The following is a 25,688-nucleotide window of genomic DNA, read 5'->3' as shown; positions in this document are numbered from 1 at the left end:
TTCAGCTCTGGGGGCCCCAGCATAAGAGGGAGATGGATGCATTAGATTGAGTCCAGGGGAGGGCCATAAAAATGATCAAGGGGCTGGAATGCCTCTCCTGTGAAGACAGGCTGGGAGAGCTGGGGTTGTTCAGCCTGAAGAAGGCTCCAGGAGGACCTTATAATGGCCTTCCAGTGCCTAAAGGGGGCCTTCAGGAAAGCCGGGGAGGGACTCCTTGTCAGGGAGTGCACTGACAGGACAAGTGGGAATGGTTTTAAATTAAAAAGAGGATAGATTTAGGTTAGACACTAGGACAAAGTTCTTCACTATGTGAGTGGTGAGGCAGTGGGACAGGCTGCCCAGAGAAGCTGTGGATGCCCCATCCCTGGAAGTGTTTAAGGACAGGTTGGATGGGAGTTTGAGCAACCTCATCTGGTGGGAGGTGTCCCTGCCTATGCCAGGGGGTTGGAACTGAAGGGTCTTTAAGGTTCCTTCCAAACCAAACTATTCAGTGATTCTATGATTCAATGATTTACATCACCTTTAAGAGCAGTTTAACAATCAGCCTTCTCTCACAGTGCGTTCTATGCAAATCAAGAGGTTAAAGCTGGAAGATATTCAAAAATAAAATAGAAAAACACAGCAAATAATGTTCTTTCCCTTAATGACATAGCATCCTGTATTGAAAAACAGAGGTACTATTCATCTGAGAGTTACTCTTTATTTCTGTGGCCCCCACTGGCATTCCAGAGGCAAGGGAAGTATTTCTTCATGGATTTTACGTACACTTCAGAGCTTTTGCAGAATGTATCTTGTAAAAATAGTAAAGAATGTAAACTTGGTGAAGCTGAAGCTGAAGAATATAAACAAACCCAATTTAACCCAAGTGTTAGAGAAATCTTTTACATTAGGCTCATCATTGGATCAGTATCACATCAGTTATTCACGGGCTGGTCTATGGGGAATATTCAGGTGGATAAAATGCTGTTGGACTGGAAAACCTTTTTCTCCTGTCCAGAAAGAAAGAAGGGAATATCAATGTGACTGAACCTATTCCTTCACAAAACTGTGGGAAAATACATCATGTTGGACGAGTCTAATGAAAGGATATGAATTCAGACATTAGCATTCAGACAGTTATAAAGAAAGATCAAAGAGAGGATGCTAAGAAATATGTAAAAATTTTAATTAAAAACCGATGTGGCCTGGAGTTTTTAACAGAGAATGGAAGAAAACCAAGACTGAAATACCAGTTCTAATTGACATGGAAAAGTCCTGCAGGACTGTACAACAGTTCTGCTGTTCTTTAAGTACTTCCAGTAGTCAAATCTAAATATGAACCTACTGCAACCACTCCAAACAGGCACAAAGCCACCACAGTAAAAAACAGGTTTGCTATTTTTTGGTAATTCTGTCCTCAGGTCCATTATTTTTCCTTCACTGCACAACTGAGAAAAGAAATTGAGAGAGATATCATGTTAGTTGTTTCTAAAACTTGTCTTCCCCCATTGACATCATAGTAATAAATTCATGAGCTCCGTGATGCTTACTTGGGGAAGAAATGCATCTGAGCAACTAAGGTGATTCAACTGCAGGCCTCTGAGTTGATTTCTCTTTGGGAACCAAAGACTGTGGATCGCTTGACTTTGAAGGAAGTGTACTGATTTACATCAGATGGTGTCTGAAAGGATGTGATAAACATTAATTTTCTCTGAATATTCACCCAAACCACAAGTAGAAGCTTTCTGTGAGAAACAAAACAACTTTCTAGAGGAAAGTAGAAATTTTCCAAAACTATCTGGAAATGCCTGTGCTGCAGACACTTAAGTTTTAACTGTCATGAATAAATGGTACATAGTTTTGATGCATCATATATAAAAATGAACCTTATTTTCTGAAAACTTTTCATGCTTCAGGTAATCAATTTTGCAGAACTGAGAATGAAATAAATTATGTATCATCACCTGTAAAAGAAAAAATCTCTTCACACATGAGAGATTTACTAGTCACTAACAGAGTTAACTCCCTGTAAGATGCTGCTTTAGGCATGAAGATGTGATCAGCACATAGCAGGGCTCCGAAAGAAAATGTTCTCTTGAAAAGAAAATTGATTGTTTTCATCTTGAGGAGCATGTAGTTTATTTCTGGTCATTTGACCAATGTTTTATCTCGAAGTTTCTCTGTTTAGGCTGTATGGTTAGGCCATAAACATCACTGTGGGTATCTAAAACCACTTGGCACACACTTGTTGTTGCCTAGTCTGAAGAACATCTCTTTTTCATCTCATTCCTCTGATATAATGAAGTTTTGCATAGGCTCATTACTGTGTGTAATTTGAGCTGTGCCACTCTCATTTCTCCTTCTGTCAAATGGCCTTTTATTTTGGGTGATGGTATATTATTCACTACACATTTTGCTTTCATTCAGGATTCTGTCACTGGTTCCTTTGCAAATATTGCCATAGCTTTGCTACTCAAAAGACAGAAACTAAATACAGTATAATGCTGGAAGAATTCAACTGAATAATTTACAATGCCAATTAGTAAGAGGAATGCACTTTGACAATGTGCTACATGATATTCGGAAAATAATTTTCCACTCAGTAAGGTAGAAAGGTCTTATAACTATTGAAAATCTAGGCTAAGTAAGCTTTCTATGTAAATCTAGCTAGTACTGGGAATATGTGTTGTAAAAGACCTTGTTGTGTGTGTGTTCGGGGGAGGGGGAGGGAGTTTGGTTGTTTGTTTTGTTTTGTTGTAAGCAATCAAATATTGAAGTTCTAAAGGACGTGAAAACATCTGTTTGAATTTCCTCTGCTGTAACTACAATTGCTGTAGGCACACATGCTAGAGCACACCTATGCCTGGAAAGGCACATCCTAAACTGTAAAGAAATGGTCAGAAATAGTCAGAGCCATACGCTGGGCTGAGAAAAGTTTTACTGCTGCTCACACAACCCCAGCCACTGGCCTTCACCTATGGCTTCTTGTGACCAGTCAGGCCCATCGGCAGCTGTGAAAGGGCTCACCCTGATGGAGAGAAGAAAAGCTGGGGTTCTGCTGGGCTCAGCCGACCTGCAGCCTGACATCTGTCAGCTATGCAAGCAGAGGAGCAGAATAGAAGCTTGTCCTAATAAGCAGGCCATATTTTCAGCATAAGAGGGAATGGAGAAGCACTCTTGCCTAATTATTGAAGTTGGGAGGGAACTTATTCCCGTGGTGCTTCTCAGGGAGGAATAGTTTGTTTTGGCTTGCCTCTTCAAGTGGAAACATAACTGTGAATTAAAAAACGCCATGCTGAGTTCTAGGAGTGGCTTTTTCAGTGTTTGCCAGAGAAAAGCACTGGGTAGAGGGCAAGTTGTCATTGATTTTTGAAGCCTGAGTGCGCTTTTCATACCCTGATGCTGAATAGTAAGCAGTGTAATGCTGCTTATGATAGAAAGTCTATGAATAATGCTAATAAATGGAGTGTTCACACTGCTGTTCCCATTCCCTGCCACAACATAGCCACCTGCTCCCTACTTTTGGACTGGTAGGAGATAAAAGCCACCTTATTTAGGAATATCAGGAGCTAATGTATTCACGATGAGAACGTAATTCCACAAGCATTAGTGTTCTTTTTCTTTGTTCAACTTTCTTTCTAGCACTGTTTGATAATCCATAATGAATATATTATTTATTAAGTTAAATTATTTCTGCAATATTCTTCTGTATATTATGTTCTATGGTAGTAATAATGAAATTGCTGCCGGTATTAGTTTAGCACCAATGTGAATGTAGATCAGGATGGTGCTGTATGGAGCCAACCAACAGGCCATTAGGGTTATTTTAGTATTGAATTCTTGAAGAAGTAAAAAAAAGACAATTACCATCATGAAACATAAACTGAATTTAAAACATCGTTTTGTAGGCTTTAACCACTGAGTCATTTTGTAAATTTCCAGGCCAGATACAAATGATAGTGATTTTGTTAACAAGCAAATCATTTGAGAAACTTTAAAGAGTGTAAATAGCAACACATATGTAACAAAGAATGGTTACAGAATATGAATAACTTTTATATGGTGCTGTCCATCAAAAGGTAAGGTTTACTTCATAAAATCTGATTTCATGAAGACCACCAAAATGAAATCACATGCACAATATACACATGTACAAGTGTCACTTTTGGCCAGGATTGTTGTCATTCTGGACCCATACAAGCTAGTGGTTTAACTGGAGATATTTGATATCCAAAGCACGTTTCTACTCTTGATTTTTTTCTGATAAAGGATATCTTAATACAAAGAAAGAAAATGAAAAAGCAAATAAGAACTAGAGTTCATAGCTTGTTTTGTGTATCTCCTTCTTTGTTACATGGAAAGCTTTGCTTCTGCATTTAGATTAGCTGAATGGTAGTTTTTGCTGAGAGATAATTTATTGCTTATGTTACTGTAACATAATTTTACCACAAACTAAGAAGGGTCCATTGTTTTGTCACAGAAAATGTGTATCTTTGTATTCTTCCTTTTTAAACAAACATGACATTAAGCTTTTTCTACTAACAATTGGGAGTTACCCAGTAGTTAAATTACATTTCCTAGAACAATGCCTGAGTCAGCATATTAAGCAGAAATTATATGTTCCCATTTGTGCCTGGAAAGGAGAGCTTCAACGAGGAACTTTTAAGCTGTACTGTACAGCAGTACAGAGCAGAATGAAATTCAAGACCATACAAAGTGTAGGCAAGCCCTAAATATCACATAGGTTTTATTTTGAGAGCTAATGGGGACTGAGACATTTCATAGGCTTTATATGGACATTGAATTTTGCCTGCATGCTGCAAGGCACCATCAGAAGTCCATCAATGGATTCAACAAAAGTTGCTCAGATTAGGGTGAGGCTTGGAATGATTTTCTTGTTTTCCTTATTTTACTGTCCTTTTTGGATGCTGCTAAAATCATGTCTGCCAGGCATGACTTATAACTCTTGGACTCACAAACATAATTCTGAACAGTAAATTGTTTTCTGTAAACAGATTTAATTAAAAGGCAGTTTTTGTCAAAGTAAAACGATCCTCACTTAGGAGGACATCCTCAGAGCCCTGTAAAAGCCTTCAGCTCTCTCTCCTATTTTTCATGTTTGATACTGTATAAGCTTTGTTACCCATCATGGTTTGGTTTCAGGAGGGAAAACATGAATATAGCAAATGCTCTTTTAATAGATACCATTGCATATTGTCATTGCTTAGGAAGACAAATGCCTATGCCTTGGAGATTGAAGTACGCACAGAAAATATGGACTTTTTTTTTAACGGATAAGAATCATTCCTTCAGCTACCATTAGTCATGTGACTGGCTGATAAATGTCTTCCTTTCCATTGCAGACTTGAAAACTGCTAATAAACTGCTAATATATATATTTTTATATATATATAAGTTTTAATGTTCAGTAAACATTTATGAGGTACAGATGCAGTTGTGAGGAAAGGCAGGAAGATCACATTTCTTACACATAAGCCAACATTGTGCATATGACAGGATGCATGAAACTCAAAAGGCTTAGAACTTAGGAGCTGTTTGGAAAAAGAGTAAAGAACGTCACATAAGCATCCAGCTGTACTGGTGAAGAAAATATGACTGAAAATCTTGGTAAGAAATTTTCCTATGGAAGTATTTGTCATTTTAATTTCCTTCTTGGAGGTTCTTCAGGAAGGGCCATAGTATGTGCTGTTGCTGCAGCTAAGATGAAAACTACAATGGTGAAATACATCAGCATTTCAGAAGATTCCTGTTCAATGTAGTTCTGAGACAGAGTGCCGTTGGGGTGTTTTCTCTGTTTATGTATTGGTAATTATATTTGTCCTTTGAAGTTTCAGTGGAGAAAATCCAGGGAATAATTTTTTTTTTTTTTTTTTTTTAATTCCCAACTGGCTTTTTTTTTTTTTTTTTGATGATATATTAAAAAAATCATGATAAAACTTTATTTTGAAAAACATCATTGCCAAATAAATTACAAGTAAAATGAGTATTGCTGGAAATTGCCTGGAAGGCTTTAAATAATTCCATGCCAGGTCACCCACAGTATTTGCTTTGGTTGGCAGCTTTGCTTTATCTCCTTGAAGGGTGGCACTTTTCTCACATGAGGCCTGAAGCAGTCTAAGTCTGTTTGAGTCAGATGAAGAGACACATGAATAAAACTAGCGAAGTCTAGAACTATGCTTTAAAAGACTCTTTCTCTAGAGAGCCTGCTGCCAGGCCTTTTAATCATCTATGATATTCCCTCTCATTTCCTTTCAAAGTGATAGTCTAGATGAGTAGGATTTCATTGGAAGTACTGTGGTAAATCCTGTCACTCATAAGCATAAATATTGCATACAGTTATCCAGTTATCAGATATAGTGACAAGGACCTCACAAACTCATCTTGCAAGACAGTTTTATTGCATACTCTTTATTGCATACTCAAAACTTTTCTTTGCACATGCCCCAAATATTATGGTGCTCCAAAAAGGAGGGAGAATTCCACTTATCAAAGGAGACGCTTGTTTTGCTGCCACTACTAGTATTATAGCTTCAGTGGAGGTTATTTGCAGCTCTGCTGGAACAGGCAGCCTGCAAGTGTCTAATGGAAGCAAATGATAGACTTCCTAAAGCGACAGTATCATTTCACTAATGTGCAACTAAAGTATTCAAGTGAAATCTAATAGCTTCTACTTTCCAGAAACATTATTAAAATAATTGCTCCCTATTTTTGCAAAGTAATATTTCATGTAGCAGATTGTCTGAAAGGAAGGTAACCTAAACTATAACGGGGAATGCAAATTGCCAAGACAATACTTTAATAATTCCTGAGTGGTGTGACCAGAAGGATTCAACAGCCCAAGACACTGAGCTAAATAGGGCCTGTCTGGGAATAATTGATCTCTTTCCCATTGTCCAAAAGGTCATGGGATTCAGCTCATCCTGCTTATTTTACTACATTATTTGGTCTGTGCATTTATTTATATATTGTGAAAGTAGCAGTGTGACAGCTTTGTTGTACTCTGATGTTGCCTTATTTTATTTCCATTTACACACTCTCATATCTGTGTGGTTTTTATACATGAATACAAGGGTAGTAGGGGTATGAATATATATATGTACATATACATATGAATCAGTGAAGAGATAAAACATGAATAAAATATTAATAATGTACAATTAAAATATGATTGAATATGAAAGCAAAATTTCTGATGGAAAGCAACTTCTGGTGGATGAGAATGGTGAACTGGTATCGACAGACGTGGAGAAGGCTGACGGTCTCAACCACTTCTTTGCCTCAGTCTTCACTGATAGTCAGGCTTCCCACAAAACTCATTTCCCTGAACTTGTAGGTGAGGGCTGGGGTAGCAAAGTCCTTCTCACTGTAAGTGAAGAGGGGGTTCAAGACCACCTGATGAAGCTGAACAGATACAAGTCCATGGGGCCCGATGCTGTGCATCCCAGGGTCCTGAGGGAACTGGCTGATGGAGCTACCAAGCTTCTCTCCATCATATTTGAAAATTTCTGGCATTCAGGTGAAGTCCCTGGTGACTGAAAAAAGGGAAACATCACTCCGATTTTTAAAAAGTGTTGAAAGGAGGACCTGGGGAACTACAGACTGGTGAGCCTCACCTCTGTGCCTGGGAAGATCATGGAACAAATCCTTCTGCAAGCAATATCAAGGCACATACAAGGGAAGGAGGTGATACAAGACAGCCAGCATGGCTCCACCAAGGGCAAATCATTCCTTACCAATCTGGTGACCATCTGTAATGGAGTGACTGCATCACTTGACAAGGGAAGACTGACCGATGTCATCTACCTGGACTTCTGTGATGCCTTTTACATGGTCCCAGATGACATCCTGATCTCCAAACTGGAGCGATATGGACTTGATGGGTGGACAATTCACTGAATAAGGAATTATCTTGAAGATCATAACCAGAGAGTGGTGGTTAGTGACTCTACGGGTGGATGAAAAGCTCGACACGAGCCAGCAGTGTGTGCTTGCAGCCCAGAAGGCCAACTGCATCCTGGGCTGCACCAACAGAGGGGTGGGCAGCAGGTGGAGGGAGGGGATTTTCCCTCTCTGCTCTGCCCTTGTGAGGCCCCACCTGGAGTGCTGCGTCCAGGTCTGGGTCCCCCAGCACAAAAAGGATGTGGGGCTGTTAGAGCGGGTCCAGCGGAGGGCCATGAAGATGATCAGAGGGCTGGAGCACCTCTCCTATGAAGAAAGGTTGAGAGAGGTTGGAATGTTCAGCCTGAAGAAGAGAAGGTTCTGGGGAGACCTCACTGCAGCCTTTCAGTACTTAAAGTTAACTTATAAAAAGATCAAGAAATACTCTTTGCTCAATCAGATAATGACAGGACAAGGAGGAATGGTTTCAAACTAAAAGGCGGGAGGTTTAGATTAGGTGTTAGGAGGAAATTCTTCACTCTGTGGGTGGTGAGGTTCCAGTGAACAGGCTGCCCAGAGAAGCAGTGGATGCCCCATACCTGGAAGTGTTCGAGGCCAGGCTGGATGTGGCTTTGGGCAACCTGATCTATCTTCATGGACGGCACTCTTAATCTCTAGCCTTTCTTTGTGCTGCCACCTCAAAAAACTTGTGTAATGGCATCACAGAGCTTTCCTGCTAGACTTAGCACATTCAGTGCCTGCTCCCAGCTGAAGCAGGTAGCCAGGTTTGTAGGGCAAAATGAACAGGGTGCAGGAGGCAGGAGGGCTGTGCCATAGGGCAGCAACATTTTCAGAAGCTGCGCAGTCCTGCACTGTGCTCCTCTGTGATTCAAAGGACCCTTCACCATGGGTGGCAGCTGCCAACCTGTAGATGTAGCACACCCTGGGTGTGCTCCCAAAGGAAGGGTGACTGTCTGCTGCAGTTGAGCCCTGTGTTTCCCCCAGAGGTTCCCTTGCAGGCCAAAGACACTGTTGGCTTCCACATTCTTCAGATTGTCTCTTGCTGGTGGCCATAGCATGGAGAAGTGCAATGCATGAGGGCTTCTTGCCAAATCAAGGTGAGGGCCAAGAAGAGGGGAATCACTTTCAAGCCTCTCCAAAAAGAGGGAATCTCCCATTCCTTCCTGATGGTGTGGGTGTGTGCCTTATAGTCACTGTGTGATTACAGCCTTGCATTAAGCTGACAATGCAGCTCACTGCCTGAACCTGGAAATTTAACACTCTGCAAGTATTTAACCTCCCTGAAATGCTGACAGCGACATTTGGTTTTAAGGTATATAAGGCCAAGTTCTTCCCTCCCATACTTTCATTGGCTATAGCGAAATTATACCACAGGGAAATTAGTCATGGAAAATCCTGAAATATCCAACCTTTATGTGCTTAAAACACTAATAACCTCTAGACACATAGTGCTGCATGAAATAAATAAATCCCCTTTTCAACCTTCAAAGAAAAGTGAAGACATATAATGTGGCACCATTATACTCGACTGCTCTGCTTCCTTGCAGCAGGCAGAATCCCATTAGCTGCCTTCAGCGCCTGGGCAGGGTCCTTCCTACCCAGCCGTGTTAGCAGCCCCACACAGGCAGCGACCTAAGAAAAGAAGAGCTGCCTTTTATTCCTATTAATTTTGCTCAGAAATAAGAACTTAATATATATTTGTGTAATGTATGTGAGTATATATATTTTGTTTAATTCCAGAATTCATTATAATGAAATCTTATAATTATATTGCTATATAATGAAGCATCTATAATCTCTAAGTGTCTATAACTCAGCTAGCTCTATGCAATCCTGTTGAGAGCTCCAGGACAACCCAGATGTTTCTGACTCTGTAATTAGAAGACAATGGTGCTGATAATCTGGCCTGTCCAGCAGAGCCATTGCAGCAGAAATAATCCCCTTTAAATAATCCCATTTAGTTTTTTCCTTGAGGTCACATTTCCAAGTAGGAATGTTCTTGAAAACTGATGGACGGACCCCTCTTTGGGCATGCTGTAAAGTCATATATTAAAATAAGCATTTCTCTGGACTCAGCAAGGAATAAACGTGTGCTTCTTTGGAGCATACGCCTGAAGTGTTATCTGGACTTGGGAAACAGGACCAGATCCAGATGCAAGTGGTGGGCTAACCTGGACACTGAGAAATCAGAACACTCGAAATTCTCTCATATGTGGACCACACAGGAAGGACAGCTTTCCAAAGTTTTCAATTCTACTAGCAAACTGGGCTTTTATTTTCTTTCCTTTTTTTTTGAGATCATGTGTCTGCTTGTCAACCAGAAGTAATTTCATGCTAAATCTCAGTGTTCATCCATCTTTTAGCTCTGTGTGGGCAAAATAAGTAGAGTCAAGTATCCGCCCTTTGTTTGTTTCTTTGGGTTTTTGCTTTTGCTGCTGTTCGCAAAACCTAGGGGGGAAATTCTTTCACATTGTCTTGTGTCAGTCAGTGAACATGACCTAGAGGCTGCAACGTGGGGTCTTCAGTGCACAAAGTGAGAGTTCCCTGCAACAATACCAATATTCAATTATTTTTTCCTTTTTTTTTTTTTTTTTTTTTTTTTTTTGGTATAAACTCCTAAACTCCTTGCTTTTTTTCCCATTGGGTGTGGTATGGATGTCTGTTTTTGAAAAGAAGAGAGCAAGAGGAAAATTCAAAGAGGTTTGAATCTTTAGAAAGAAAAACTTGTTACTGGATCGTTCTGGACATAATCAACGGAATTGAGTCTTTTGTTTCTGCCTCACAGCTGTAATTGTGCCTGAATTCATCTTTCCCAATAAGGTTCAGACTGCTTTTATTTATCTTTTTTTCTCATTTTTCTGCCTGTGTACATAGACACACAGACACACACACACTTTGTCTTGTTCTTGTATGCACATGTACACACACCCACACACTTCTATATAGGGAAGGTGCAATTTAATTTCCCAGTGCGCAGAGCATGGCCTAAATCATGTGTATGAAGTGAATCCCCAGTGTGTTAAACCACTGAGGAGTGGTGACTGAGCTCTACAGGCAGAGTGGCATTGACAATATCCTCTCTTGCATTGAACTAGACCTGTGGTTTCGTTTCCCGTATCTTATAAACCCCACAGAAACCTGCCGCAATATTCTCTTTATGATAGACAATACATTTCAGTCTCCTCAAATGATTTTTTGTACAGTCAGTAGCGGGACTCTGGAATCAGAAAAGAGGCAGTATTTTGATAAATTATTTTCCTTATTATTCTCCCAGTGGTTCCCCTCTGCACTGTAGAAACATCAGCAGGTGTTTATTTCTTTTGACACCTCACAGGATGGGCCCACAGCACAAACTGAGCAGGCTGTGCTCCTGCAGTAAACCAAAGGTGCTCGGCAGTGGCCTCTTACATGCGTGTGCGTGATGTTGAAGGGGACAGCTTGTTAGAGGTGATATCCCATTGAAAACTGGCTCACCAGGGCAGCTTGGTGGGTTTCAACTCTCTGCTTGGGATCCTGGCACGAGGCGCTCTCGTACTATGTTGTTTGCTGCCCTGTTTGATAGTGCTGCTGTCACTGCTGTCCTTCTCTCATTCCTGCAGGTATTTGGGATCTCCAGGGAGGGCTATCTTTGTGTGAATGAGGAATATGACACTGCAGGATGCAACTAGAGTGTTAATGGGTCAGTGAGTGACAGCTGAGCCTTCTCTCTGAGGTATTGAGCTGGCTATCACTGCCAGGAGCACAAGGTCTATACAGTGAAGTGTGCCAATTTAATTTTGTCACATGTGGCCTGGGTTGTACAGATAGGGCTGTTTCTAGCACTCTTTGACAATGCTAAAACTGATTCAGGCCACAACACAACATTTAAAGATGTTAATTAGAAAATAATTGTACTGGGTTGTACAGACTTTACCATCGTAATATATCTTAAAGGCCCCTATAGAATGGGAAACAAGGTATTTTAATGTGCTTTACATGCAAAATGAGGCACTAGATTTTGTGATTTGTAACAAAGCACAGTACAACTGCCATCACCCAGTAAATCAGAAAGCAAAAATAGTTCTTAGGCAGCTAGCATCCTGCTTTATTTGCTAATTAAAATGGGTTTTGGAACTGCTCTTCAAAAATGATTGCTCTAATTAATTCGTTGTTCTTTTGCAGCTCTACCTTCTATACCATTTGAATACAAGGCAATCCCTTGTGCTTCTCAAAAGCATGACAGCCAACAGGGCATCCTTCCCTTCCTCAGAACAACAGGCTTTATTGCTTGTCATTGCTTAATAAAATGTCTATTCTATACCAGGGCTAAAAAGTCACCCATATACACATTATTACAAATCTGTTTGCAATAAAATGCAAGTATAAACCAAGTTTTAATTAACATCAAATCATGTTTTTTAATTTATGCAGAATTAAAAGAAAAAAAAAAAACAAACACAACAGATGATCACTTTTATAAGGCCAGTGCTAGATTTTAGCTTTAATTATTTTTTAAAGCTTAATAAAAGATGGTGATTATTGTAATTGCTATTCCTGTCACTGTGATATAATCTTTCATTTAGTTGTTGATGGATGATACTTAAAGTAGTTCCTACAGTTGCTTTTAAAACATTGCATGCATTACTGACATGACTGGGCAGAGTACAAGACATCATGTGTGAAAAGGAGAGGAAGGGGATGAAATATGGAAAAGGATACACTCATCCTTCCTCAGAGCACCCGTAAGTTTGGATATGACTCATATCACTCAGAACAGAGATTCAAGGAGATGTAATTGCAGTATTGGTTGTGAATATGCTAGCTGATAGAGGTAGCCTTGCTTTTTCTCTGAAAGAATCATTCTGAAATGGATCCTGCCATCTGTGCTTATTTTTAATATATATATAGATATATATTACAAAAAAAAAAAAAATATATATATATATATTATTCATGTTTCAGTAAAAAATTTGTTACCTCAAAGGCTATTTGCAAACTGTTGTTTTTAGTGACTTATTCAATACTGGACTATGTTTGTTCTTTTGCTTGTTCTATTTAATAGAAATTTGGAATGGGGAAAATGAAGAGTGAGTCCTGAACTGAAGTCCACTAAGTCAGTAGAAAAAGACATTCTAGATTATTTTGAAATCTCTTTGATCAAACCTTTAAGGACTACTAAAAGTATGCATGCCTGTGTATGAAATAATGGACAAACAGCTTCTTGTACTAGAATGGACTAACAATGTTACTGCATACAAATAACAGCATGATCCCGCATGTATCACTAGGGTGAACCCTAAGCTTTATTCAGAAAAGAGGTGTGAATCAATCCTGGCACGTATTATTTGACCAGGTCTATTTAAAGTTGCTGAAAACAAAGTTTTAAACTCTTCAGATTTTCATTGCCAGCACATTTGGAGCTAACCTCTTTTCTTCAGTACTGTATAAACAACCACGATTTCATCCTAGTGTGTTCTAAAGAATTTAAGATATTAAAGATAAACGGCAGTATATTTAGTTGGGAGGAGCAGGGGTTATGCCTGTAAACTAGAGCTAGGTCAGCATAGTGGCTTTTGAATTCTGTTTTGTGCGATATCTGGATGCAAGGTGTTATGAGTGCTATATTAAATATTGGATAACTGTAACAAAAATCCATTTTTCAGAAAAACATCTTTGCCAACCCAAACCTCCAAGCTATTTGAAGCTGGCATCTCCATATCTATTTAGCTGATCATTAAAAAAAAAAAAAAAAAAAAAAGAAAAAAAAAGAAAAAGGGATATGGCTCACAGTATCTAGCTACAATCTGGTTAAGAATTTTCCAGCACAAGAGTATTTGTCAGCTAATTTTAAATCATGGCAAGGAAGTGGCACCTGTTTACCTGTCCCTTCTTGTCCATTTGTTTTCAACAACAGCTCAGGATCAAGCAGCTGCTTTTAAAGCATCTTTCCTTAAAACCGAGCAAGAGGGCTAAATGGTCCCTATGGGTCCTATAAGGCAAAATCCTCTCCATGAGGTAGAGCAGTGCACAGCCTGTCTGCTCCACACCAGGAGCAGGGGGCATCCCCCTTTGCCTCAGGCCCCATTGCAGCCGTGGGTGGAAGAGGGCCAGGGCTCTGCCTCCTCTCTGCCAGACACAGTTCTTCCCAGGAGCAGGTAATTCCTACCCTTAGGGGATGTGCTCTGTCTGCTTCTGCATGTCTCCCACCTTCTTCTTGCTTATCTCCACGAGAGCCTTGTTGCAACCTGGCACTAAACTGTTTATGTGTTTCCTTAATGATTTATTAAATTAATGAGCCACATTTTCATAGCAATGCTGAGTGTGTGCATTTCTCAAATGTCTGCGGGTACTTAGACTTCAACCTCATGCTTCACAGCAGCGTGGCTTATTGCTGTAATAGTTATTTTCCATACACTGGGAATATGAGCTTGCATACGCAAGTCTTCACGCTCCTATACATTTACATGTACAATCCCTTTTCATTTCTACTCCCACCAGCCAGCAGTTTTGCAGATAGGCATCTGCAAAATACTACAAGAGCAACAACAAAACCTTTTCTGTTAACTCTACGTTTCTAAATAGCAAATGAAAGACTTCTCTTTATAAAACACAAAACATTCTACATGCAATTTGCTTCCTCTTTTCACTATATTATTTTAATCCCTAAGTACTTCTGATCTACTTCCACCTGTCAAACTGCATATTTTCTCCCTTAGTCCTTCAGCACGCACTTTTAATGGAGAGAGGTTTTCAGTGGGGTTTCCTTACCCACAAAGGAGCTAACACAACTATGTTCTTAAGCAGCATCTTCTGATACTTATACTTCTTGTGAGAGAGATGTCTGTGGGAAAAGGCAAGAGAACAGAGTCTAGAAGGTAAAACACAAAATCTGGGTCTGAGTACTTATCAGTCTGATAAGATTTCTGCTGGGAGATGTCTGAGAAGGAGAGGGGTGGAATGGGAGAGGCAGGTGATAAGGAGAGAGAGCTGAAACAAGCAGATGGCTTAAGGGAAGCTGAGAAAGACTGTTAGCATATCAAGCAGCAGACACTTGATGATGAATTGCCATTTTAAGTTGCTAGCTTTCTCTTCCTTATTTAGCTAACTACTGTTCTGATAATTATATAATAGCTTCTCTGTGAAGACTTATGTTTCTTTTAGATCAAACATATCTTTTTATTTTTCTTATATATATACGTATATATATATACATATATAGAATGAAAGCACAGACTTAAAAGTCTTTGAGGTCTAATGAAAGGAGGGGAAAAATGGTTTGGGAGGAAGGTAGCTTAATCAAATGAAAGTCATTCATTGCCCTATCATTGAGAAATAAAACATAGTAGTCCACAGCAAGCTGTCCAAAATAGCCACACTGCTGAGGTTGTATCATCTTACATCCATGTCTGAGATACATGTGTCTCATCCCAGTCCAGCTTTCACATCCTGTCTCTGTATGGCCCTTTAACTCTTTCTATTTTACTATTTAAGATGTCTCATTATAGCAGTAGACCTCTCAGCTACTTTTTGTCAGACAAGAAGTCCGACAGGCCCCTTAGCTTGCCCCTAGCCTTTAGTTCCCCTACCTGCAAAATCTGGTTTCCAACACTGGCTGATCTCAGGAAGGCATGTCATGTCTGGGAGGTGGGAGATCACTATAGTATATTGAGCACCATAGTAATTACCAAAACAGTCAAGGAGGAAAATTCTGTTCAAAGCTAAAACACATTTCAAAAGCCCATGAAACATGTATCTATTTAACCAGGCTTATGCTGCTCCGAGTCTTCAGAGAGGGCTTTGTCTTTTCAGATGAGAAAGACACTCAGGTTTAGCCCTGAAAAGTGTCTTTCATCCTCGTTACCTAACAATGGAGCTTTTCTAGTGCTTAAGAGAACAGTAATGTACTGATGGGTTTCAAGGCAAAGGTGCATGCAGCCCTTGGGATCCAGACAGTGCATGCATTGGTTTAATTTTGCTAAATACATGCTTTAATGTTGTTCCATAACAACTATTCATTACTGGTAATGAGCATAGATATGATAATGAAGATATATCTCCAATTTTCTACTGTACCTGTAAAATATTTGTAATTTAAATGAGGCCATAGAAAATATAACATTACTGCATCATGCACTCTCATTGCAGTATGATTGGATTGCTGCTCTAAACTGTTCATCATCAATCCCAATAAAGACAAAGCATGGGTCTAACTGTTGTATTGAATCCAACAGCTTAGTTTAATTGCCTCAGTAGCAGCTGTTTAAGTGTGCCTTCCCCCGCCACTCAGTGATGTGATATGTCTTATCCATAAAGCGAGTCCATCAGAATCGCCAGGATTATGCTTCAGCCCACCACAAGGGATCCATTCAGGTCTGGAACAGCACAAGTATATTTAGGACACAAAAATAAGTAATGAAGGCCTGAGTGCCCTTTGTTTTCCCCTAACTGATTGAAAATTCAGAACTAAAAGAAATGAGTATTCAACAATTCTAAAAATGTCCAGCCACCTATAGGCCAATACTTCCACGAAGGAAAGACATGCCACAATAAGAAACATCCTGAAATATAAGAACTGGAAGTCTTCTTTTAATTATTATTTTGATTTAAAATCCACTTCACTACAGATTTGTAAGCATGCATAATGCAGAGAAATTTGTTTATAATTTGTGGGTCTTTCCCATCCCTGAGTTGAAGCAGAATGAAAAACTGCTTCCTCTCTCCTTCGTATTGGTTGCAAAGTGCTCAGTGTGAACACACGGAAGGCACTCAGGAAAGATGGAAAGAGAAGAAAGTTATCACAGATTGTATAGGATGCCTCAGCCTTCCCTGGCATCTACCTGGGAATATAGTCTATCCTTTCTTACACAGTTCCGAATTTGAAGTTTTAAATGGAACTGATGTCTTATTTAAATAACTTTTGGTGAATGTTGGGAATATTTAAAACAAGGAAAACATTACTTAAATGGAAAAGGATAGCATTCATGCATCCTCCCTGACAGTACAGCTTTAGCTAAGCACCTTTTGATTCTGTGCAAGAATGAAATATCTTTATAATCTTATTCTCGTGTATTATTTCACAGCTAAGCTAATTTATGAGCAGGTTGCTAATTTACTGTTCAAATGCACATGAAAAGCAAAGGTAATACACTCCCACGGTGACTCCCACAAAATATATTTCTGCTTCGTTTTCTAAAATTAAGATTATTAATATTCTGTGTGAATAAAGTATAATATTATTTTGTATTCATGAGATTTTCACAAATATTTTATGTCACAAGAAAAATAAATATATACATCTCCAGTACACCTACTGTACATATTTTATTATGGTATTCTATTGTTTTGCATTTTTCACCCTAGAGCTTTGTAACCTGGAAGACAATGGTTATGCTGATGAAGTTGTTAAGCTAATTAATGTATAATAAAGTAATAGCTAGGTTTATCTCTGCGCTTCCACACTCCTGCCCTGTGACAAGGGCTGTTTATAAATAAGCATTCATGCTGAAGTAAAATAATTCTCTGAACACAAGTCATTTAAGGAAGAAAAAACAGGAATACAATAATGCAACAGGAATACAGAAAAATGAACTCACCAAAGATTTTGGTGTGAATTTAAACTTTCACTATGGTGGTATTTATCACTGTTATTTAAACACATGTAAAAAAGCACCTGATGAAAATTCACAAAAAAGGGACAGTTTATAGAAACTTCTGAAACACTTTTTTTTTTTTTTTTTTTTCTTCATACTTCAGAGAATGGCTTCATTCAAGGACCAATGGATTTATATGGGCAATTGAGTCAAATCCTCAGAAATTGAATTCTGATGTCTCTAGTGGTTACTATAGTATTCCACGTATCCAGACTCTTCAGCAGACTGTTTAAGAATATTTTTCATTTTAAGACAATGGTTAGGAAATGAAAACAAGCAATACTTAACAATATTTTGTTGAATAAGTGTACTGCTAGATTGTGACATTTGCCATATGTTAATGTAAATAATATGGTAATACACAATAAAATTGTAAGCCTTTTCTAGACAAATGAGTAACAAATGTCTAAGCACAGGACTCTCACCCTGAAATTTGGTGAGTAATCTGAAGCAAATATCTTATTCCATTCATTACTCATCTTAAGGTTGTGGAGAGAGATTAGATAATTTTTCATCATCACGTCATGATTGTGTTAAATGTATCTTTTACATTACTAGTCATCACATAAGTTCTCCAAATAATTTTGAAAAATTATTCAGAATACTTAATTGCAAATATTAACAGATATTTTATTGCAAATGTCAGTATTGTCAAGTTCACATTTCTTTATTTTCTGGCCTGACTCAATTCTTTGGTGACATTTTTACTTGCCTACATTTTTTTTTTTTCTGTTCCCTTGTTAGTTAACTTAAAAATAGAAGTGGGGAGAGGGAAGTAGTTCTAAGTCTAAGCACTTTGGCTTCACAATTCCTTTCTTTAATATATTTTTGGAATTTTTAAAAGAAAGTACGGTTCCTCTGAACTTACTTTTCCAGAAGTTAAACTGTTAAAAACTGTCAAAAATAAGGAGTGAGGTTTGGATTTATTTTATCAACCAATAACATATTAATTAAATGCTTTCAAATGTTATGTCTAGATTCTTGGGGAATTATAGCATCCTCACTAAATAAAATGAATACTCTCAAGACTTGATTGTAAATTGGGTTCTGTTGTGTTCATTTGCATTTTATCTGTTTTTTATTGTACAGTCCTCAAAATCTGTAGTCCTTTTTCCGTTATTGTACAACACAGGGACAACCACATCTTTATTTCTACCAACCTACCAATTATTAAAGCCTCATTTTGTTTTAAAGACAGCTTTTATATTTAACTAGTTTATAAAAGCCTACATGGGCAAATCCGTATCACAGATATAAAACTGCTTTAAAAAGTGGATTTCAAATACACTGTTGCTATTACTCTTTCATAACACCTACTAAATATGTTATTTTCCCAACAGTTATCCCTTCTGTCCAATGTCGTTTTACTTATGGATTATTTGATATGTTTTTTTTTTTAATTCTTCAAAGTATCCCAGATCATAGCAAATGTAAATATTGGAGCAACTGTAGAAACATCACAGAAAATATCTTTGTATTGATTTTCCACATTTTTGTCCACTTTATAAAGGAAGTACATAAAAGCTCTAGGAAGCAAAGATGTGTCTACAGTGATCACTAGTAGTACAGTGATTGGAATAACTCAAATCACATGAACTAAAGCAATTCCTTGAGTCTAGGGAATATTTTATTAGAATAACACAACAAATTCCAGCAGTTCTCTTTAATGAGTTTCTAAATAAGCTTTAGTATCCTCTTTAATACGATATAGGTTGATTTGACAGCCAGATTCATGGCATCATTTGGGTTAGCAGCTACCCATTTCCCCTAAATAAGGAGCAATTAGGAAATGAGTTATTAATAGACTTCATGGAGTAGAAAAAGTATTTTTTTGTGAACTTTTTTGCACTTTTAATTTATTTCACTCTTAACAGAAAATTGACTGACAAAGATTTTGTGATTGTTCTTTCTAAACAAAAATTTTAAATGTGTAAATGAGCTCCATCATAGTTTTGTAGGAGGAATAGATGTAAAATATGTTTTGAGATATACTTTAAAATACTTCTACCATTTCAAAATGAAAATATTTCATATTTTTAGTGGATTAATCTCTTGCACCATTGCTGTTAGTGGAATAATGTCTGTACAAAAAATAAAAAGAAAAAAAAGAAAAAAAACACCACCAACAACAATAAAAAATAAAAAATGAGAAACAACGTAACAGCCATAGAAATGCAGATGGGGGGAAGCCACCTTGAAAATCTTGAAAGCCACCAAGTGAATTTGGCCCTTTTTTTTGGAGCATATTTATGTGACTTTAACCCACAACTACCTGTTTTCAATGTGGAAAATCAAACATAGGCTCTTCAATCAATCATTTTTAAAAATACTGTCCCCATAGCCTTCTACTGCTAAAAATAGAATGGTCTTTATTGGTGTTCCAGGTCTGAGAACATCTTGGATTCAGGGAGCTAGGGAAGTGTCCTGGTCAGGATGGACACACGTCCTTGGTCTTTCACAATCCTTTTCCCAGACATCTTAGAAAGTGTTTTCCTCTGTAATCCTCCTTGTCTGAACTGAGAATGGTTGGTTCTGAGAACTGTCTTCAGAAAAGGGAATGTATTACAAATAATAGCACACCAACATTCTCCACCAGAACATTTTTGTCTTTTTCTGAAGGGAGAATTCAGTGTGCTCATGAGAATTTCAGTTTTATTGGATTGGAAAAACTTACCTTGGAAAAAGCTATGCTGCAAATAACATCAAACTTATTTATTTATTTTTTCCTCACTTCCCTTTAATTTTTGATAAAAAACATTATTTTGTGCTTTCCCACTAGGCTTCTGGTGTTCATTACTTAAGCATTTGGGCATGGCCTTTGAAACTGGGAAGGTACAGCTGCTGTCTTGCATTAGGGTTCTTTTAGATTTGTTCCCATTAACATTTCATTGTAATACAATGTTATCAGAAAAAGAGCAAGGAAAATCTTGTTAATTAAAATGACATTTGGGGTGCCCTTAAGGTTATGACAAATGGATAAAAGGCAGGAAATGTAGTGTAAAAGCTGACATGCATTATGACAAGCTTAGACTTGTCATGTTGGGCTTAAGCTTTGTGGTAAAAATGCAAGCTCACAATGGGACTGTCTCAGTTTTAAGTTCAGAATGTCTTATTCTTATCAGAAAAAGCTGTTACGTCCTGTAATTAAAAATAAGGTTTTGTATCCACAGGGTTTTCCTGAAAAAGCTGTGCCTTGTTTTCTGCATGTTACAACTTGAAATATAAGAGCTCCCTCATGTCTGCTGTTGAGGCAGCACATTTTTGTTTTGTAATTCTAGAGCAGAAGAAAGCAGAGTGAGCTCTTTCCTCTCATCAGGATTTGCTTTTGATGCTTCATTTTTCATTGTTAGTCTTAATCTTATATGTGTCATCCAGACTGAAAGTGCAAGCCTAGCCCTTCATTTCAATACAACTGTGCCATGCTCACCGAGATTTAAACGAGCTCATGAGCTGAGAACAACCTTGCAGCCCAACCCATTTGCAAATTTTGCAGCTGATGCTGAAAGCCATGCTGTCGTGATAATTCATAGCTAAAACCTGAATGGCTCCTCTGTAAGGAGTGGGAATCCTCACATAAACAGCACTCCTAACTTCTGCTGTACTGTAGGCATAGGCTACACTCTTTTTCTGTCTGTTTATTTTCACAGAAAAAAAAAAAAAAAAAAAAAAAAGTGCTAATTACATCCTAAAGTGCCACTCAAAACAAGAAATGTTCTTTTCCTATTTGCAATAAATCATTTGAGTTACTGCTCAAGAGAAAGCAATGGAGCCCTTAAAATGCTCATTAATATATTTCATGATACCTCTTCTCAGTGCACAAGGAAGCTACAGAGACTTATTCAGCCAACCACTGCAGTAACAGTTCATAGGAAAGGATCTGTATACTCTATGTCTAAGATACTCTTCAAAATTTCCTTCCTTGGGAAGAGCTAGGACCCTTCAGTGCCTATCACCTGAGGTCTCTGAGCAGTCTCAATTCAATACAGACTCACCAACACTTGCGAAATAATCAGATGGTTTCTTACTGAAACCAATAGAAGGATGGTCTACACTCTTGCAGGACAGTTCTTCTGATAGCAGAGACTACTAGAAGTCCTTCTATACAGAATTTTAAAAATAAAGCACCTTGGTTATAATGGCTTTCCATATTGATTGCAAGGTTAGTGGAAACCCTTACAAACAAGTTTTGGTAATCTGTACTGTGTGAGATTTCTGGGCGTTTTCAGCTTTTTATCAGCACTTAAAATTAGAAATGAGGAAAGGGGAATTATTTATTTATTTAATGTTTTGGAGGGCAATTTTACCCTCATTCTCTGAACAATTATGGATGAATGAGTGTAGCAATACTTAGATCTAATTGACTTTATATTTGGGTGAATACCTTAAATATATTGGCCCAAGAGGTAAATATCAACTTATGCTAAGAGTAGTCAATAGCATGGTTTTGCATGCTCAGTAACGCATTTCAAGTGGTAATAAGGGCTGCACAAATGCATGCATTCCTCTCGTTGGCCCACATTTGGCTGCTCAAAACTGACTGGAGTTCTTGCAAACCTTGATGTAAATAGTGCAAGGGAATATGTTTTATCCTCTTTTTTCCACTTTCAATTTCTGTTGAGTGGTTTTGCTTACTGTTTCCTTATCCTTTCTCAGCACTTAAATCCTGGAGAAAAAATAATACTTAATATTCTTTGGCTATATTTCAGAAGTCACATAGGAATTGGGAATTTTTATTCATATTTGCAAGTTGAATCTATACGTATAGATGTTTTCATTGCTAGACATGCAATATTCAAGACTATTGTTTTTAAAAAGAGACATCTTTTTTAAAGCTCCATGAATAATTAGTTCTTGGACTGATACTTCATATATCTATCACATTTCATTGCCACACAACTTTTCACATCCTGGCAATAGAAAAGCCTTCATTACAGTGTTAGTATTCCAAAAATGAAATACTAGAAAAAGCTGCATTCGCAGAGTGTGTCACAAAAATCTGTTAACACCCGTGAAAATGAGGAAATTCAAAGTTAAGACCAAATACAGGGATTTCTGAAGTAAGCATAACTACAGGGAAACCACTGCATTGTTTTCATATTTTTAGCTGTTCCATTTCTTGCTTACAACATACTCTTTCTAACCTTCACTGTTTGTCTGCACCTGCTCCCATTTTTAGAAATAACAGCCTATCAGAAATAACTTCTGAAAACAAATTTTAACTTTGATCAACTAATATTTGAGGTCAAATTTACATTTCCACTCTCCTCCTCCAAAGTTTTCCAATGGAAGCATTGGAAAAGTACTCCTTCATAAGGCAGGCTGTTTTTTCCCTTGAGGATAGATGTGCAGGTGTATAAAGTAAGCCTTTTAATCCAAAGCAGTTGAAAACAAAACTTAAACAATGCATCAAAAATGACCAACTGACAAAGCACTGTAAGAGTTTTATTATCACAATAACCTTAAAGTACAGTAAAAAGTGTATTATGAATTTTTATTTCTGTTCATTAACTAGGCACCTCCATAGGTGTGTATAACACAGGTATTTTCATGTGAATTGTAGGCCTGGCCCTGATTTCATGCTGTACTTGAAGCTCCATTTGCAGTAGATATATATGAAACACATAAAAAACTGAGTCCTCAGACATTTGTGGCACTGAATAATAAATGTCAAAAATTTGTTTCACGACGTTTGATATTTTATCTTCCACACCAGATTGCCTTCTTAATCATTGGTCAGTTAGCAGCTCAGCCTTTTATTTCACTAGAAATACTTGTTATTTTCTGAATGATTGTACCAAATAAATACTTTACAAAAGTATTGCTCTTGAAGAAATGTTGTCTGTCTATTAACCCAAATTTGTGACTTTGACTTTGCAAGAAAAGTGATGTGAATGAAAGGAAGCGTTTTCTTATCATGATTGTCACCATTATCCTCTTATGGCACCCTGGCCCTATGAACTTAAATCAGTGAGACAACAAAACAATTGACAGTGAAGTCTAGCTTGTTCTTTCTGACTTCAATTTTGCTTTACTTGCTGTGGATGTGCCAGCTAAATCATCTTGCATTTATTTAAATGTTTTATGGGTTTCTCAGTCCTAAATAGTTTTTTTTTTCTTCTTTTTTTTTTTTTTCTTTTAATACAAAGAGCTTCAGGAAGAGTCACATCTCTAATGTTTGACCTCTGTTAGGTGCAATAATATATACCACAGACCCATAAAATGAGCTCATCAAAACTGTCTGCATGACTAAAATTCTCTCATTAGCTTGTACAAAGAAGGCTATTCCTTGTTCTTGGACTTTTTTACCACTAATTTTTCTGTTTGCCTGACTATTTCTCAATGAATGAGGAGAGTTTGCTTTTGCAGTAATTTGAGCAAAGGAGAAACCTCCTGCTTCTGTGTTGATATAGTCTAATAATATATATATATCATCATGCAAAACTTACATTTACTTTTCATAACATCAGAAAGTAAATACATTTTAAGGGGCAGAAGAACAACAAAGCCTTAGGCAGTGAGCAAAGTAAACATCAGGTGAAAGACAAAAGCCTGGAAGAATTGATTATGCCACTTGGCTGCTCTCCTGAGGAAGATAAAAGAGGCCAGGACATGCTCTGCTACTCTCTGCATGTAGAAGTCAGGCTTGGAAACAATACTCTGACATCTCTGCCATGCAGATAACTCCAGCAAGCAAGTCTGCTGATTTAACTATTCACATTTTGTATTTTTGTGCCTATTGATTGACAGCTACAGAACACATTCGACCAGCCTGATCTTTGTGTACTGGCTTTAATGAAAAAAAAAAAAAAAAAAAGAAAAAAAAAAAAGAATTAGGATAGGAAAGGGATGAAATTGAAAAGATGAAGTGATTAAATAAAAGATTAGGATTCCTGAAGACTGGGTATTCTGCCAAGATAATACAAGGAGAACTTGAGCCAAAGTATTGGGCCTTTGTGCACACAGCCAAGGACACCAAAGACTGCACAAAACTTCTGCTGTTCAAAGCCTGTCGGGAGATGTAGCTGCAGAAGAGTATCACCTGATAGATCCTCAGCCTTTCAAAGACTAGGTCACAAACGTGGTGCTACCTATTGTGCTGTAACACCTCCAAGCCAACATATCAAAGGGCAGCATGCTGCTAACATCCAGTTCCCATTAAATATAACGTCAGCCCAAACTGACAGCATTTCTTGGCACTGTGCTGGATCAAAGTGCAGGTACTGTTTTGCTGATAGGAAGATCTAAGTCATAGTCATTATCTGGGGAAGGAAGAACCTGAACTCCAGGAGATATGAAGTCCGCCCTCCAACCTTCTTTCCAAATAAACCAATTAAAACAACTCAGCAATGAAACATCCAGAGTAATATGACCCAGGGTTTTATGTACATTTTTCTGGACAAAAGTTGCTGCTGTCTTGTTTTGCTTTCCTTTGAGTGTGGGCAAGGAAGGAGCTGCTTTGCACCATGAAGTGCTGGTCCATTATGATCCCCATAGGAAAGGTGTTCAGATACTGTAAGTTGTCATATAAAATGCTAGTTATTGAAGCTAACATTGTAAGAAGAGAATAGCATCTTTACCCCTTTTGATGCTGAGAATCCTGAGTGATGTAGCATCATCCCATCAATGCACAACACACCAGGGAGAAGCTGTCCATAGGAGATGGTCATTCAGGCTCTTACAGGATCTTTGTACGGGTAAAAGAAAAGAGGGAAAAAAAAAGAAAAAGCCAATAACTCCATAATTTCCACTGTCAAATAGAAAGAATATTCACAAGAGGAAGTCTTGCTGTAGTTGTAGGTAAAGGCAAGGCCATGCATGTAGCATAACCAACTGTGCCAAGTGGAAGCTGCCTGCAGATGCCTCGGTCACAAAGGGCTGACTGAGTTTATCCTGTGACCAAGGGATTTATGCAAAGTAACACAGCCTGACTGCCACGCTGGATATGTAGCACACAGCAGAGCACAGCACAGGCCTGCACCCACTGAGCTTAACTCTTACATGGACCACTGACTCCTACGTCTCCTGGTCGGGATCACTGCAGGAGCTGGTTTGTTGTTTTTGTTTTGTTTTTAATCAGAACTATGACACTTTTATAGTTCTAAAAGTTACAATTCCTGAGTTGAATATGAAACAGCAAGTTGCACTGAGCAACAAGAATTT

The 25,688-nt window shown here is 38.0% G+C and overlaps 1 protein-coding gene across 1 annotated transcript in view; it reads left to right on the top strand.

Moving 5' to 3' along the window:
* UNC5C (unc-5 netrin receptor C) overlaps positions 1–25,688 on the top strand; it is a 371,609-nt gene that overhangs the window by 15,661 nt on the left and 330,260 nt on the right. The gene's annotated exons all lie outside the window — the stretch shown is intronic.

Source organism: Aythya ferina (genome assembly GCF_964211825.1).
Source record: "Aythya ferina genome assembly, chromosome: 4".
Taxonomy (NCBI): Eukaryota; Metazoa; Chordata; class Aves; order Anseriformes; family Anatidae; genus Aythya; species Aythya ferina.
The sequence above is the reverse complement of the archived record's forward strand: the minus strand, read 5'-3'. Positions and strand labels throughout refer to the sequence as shown.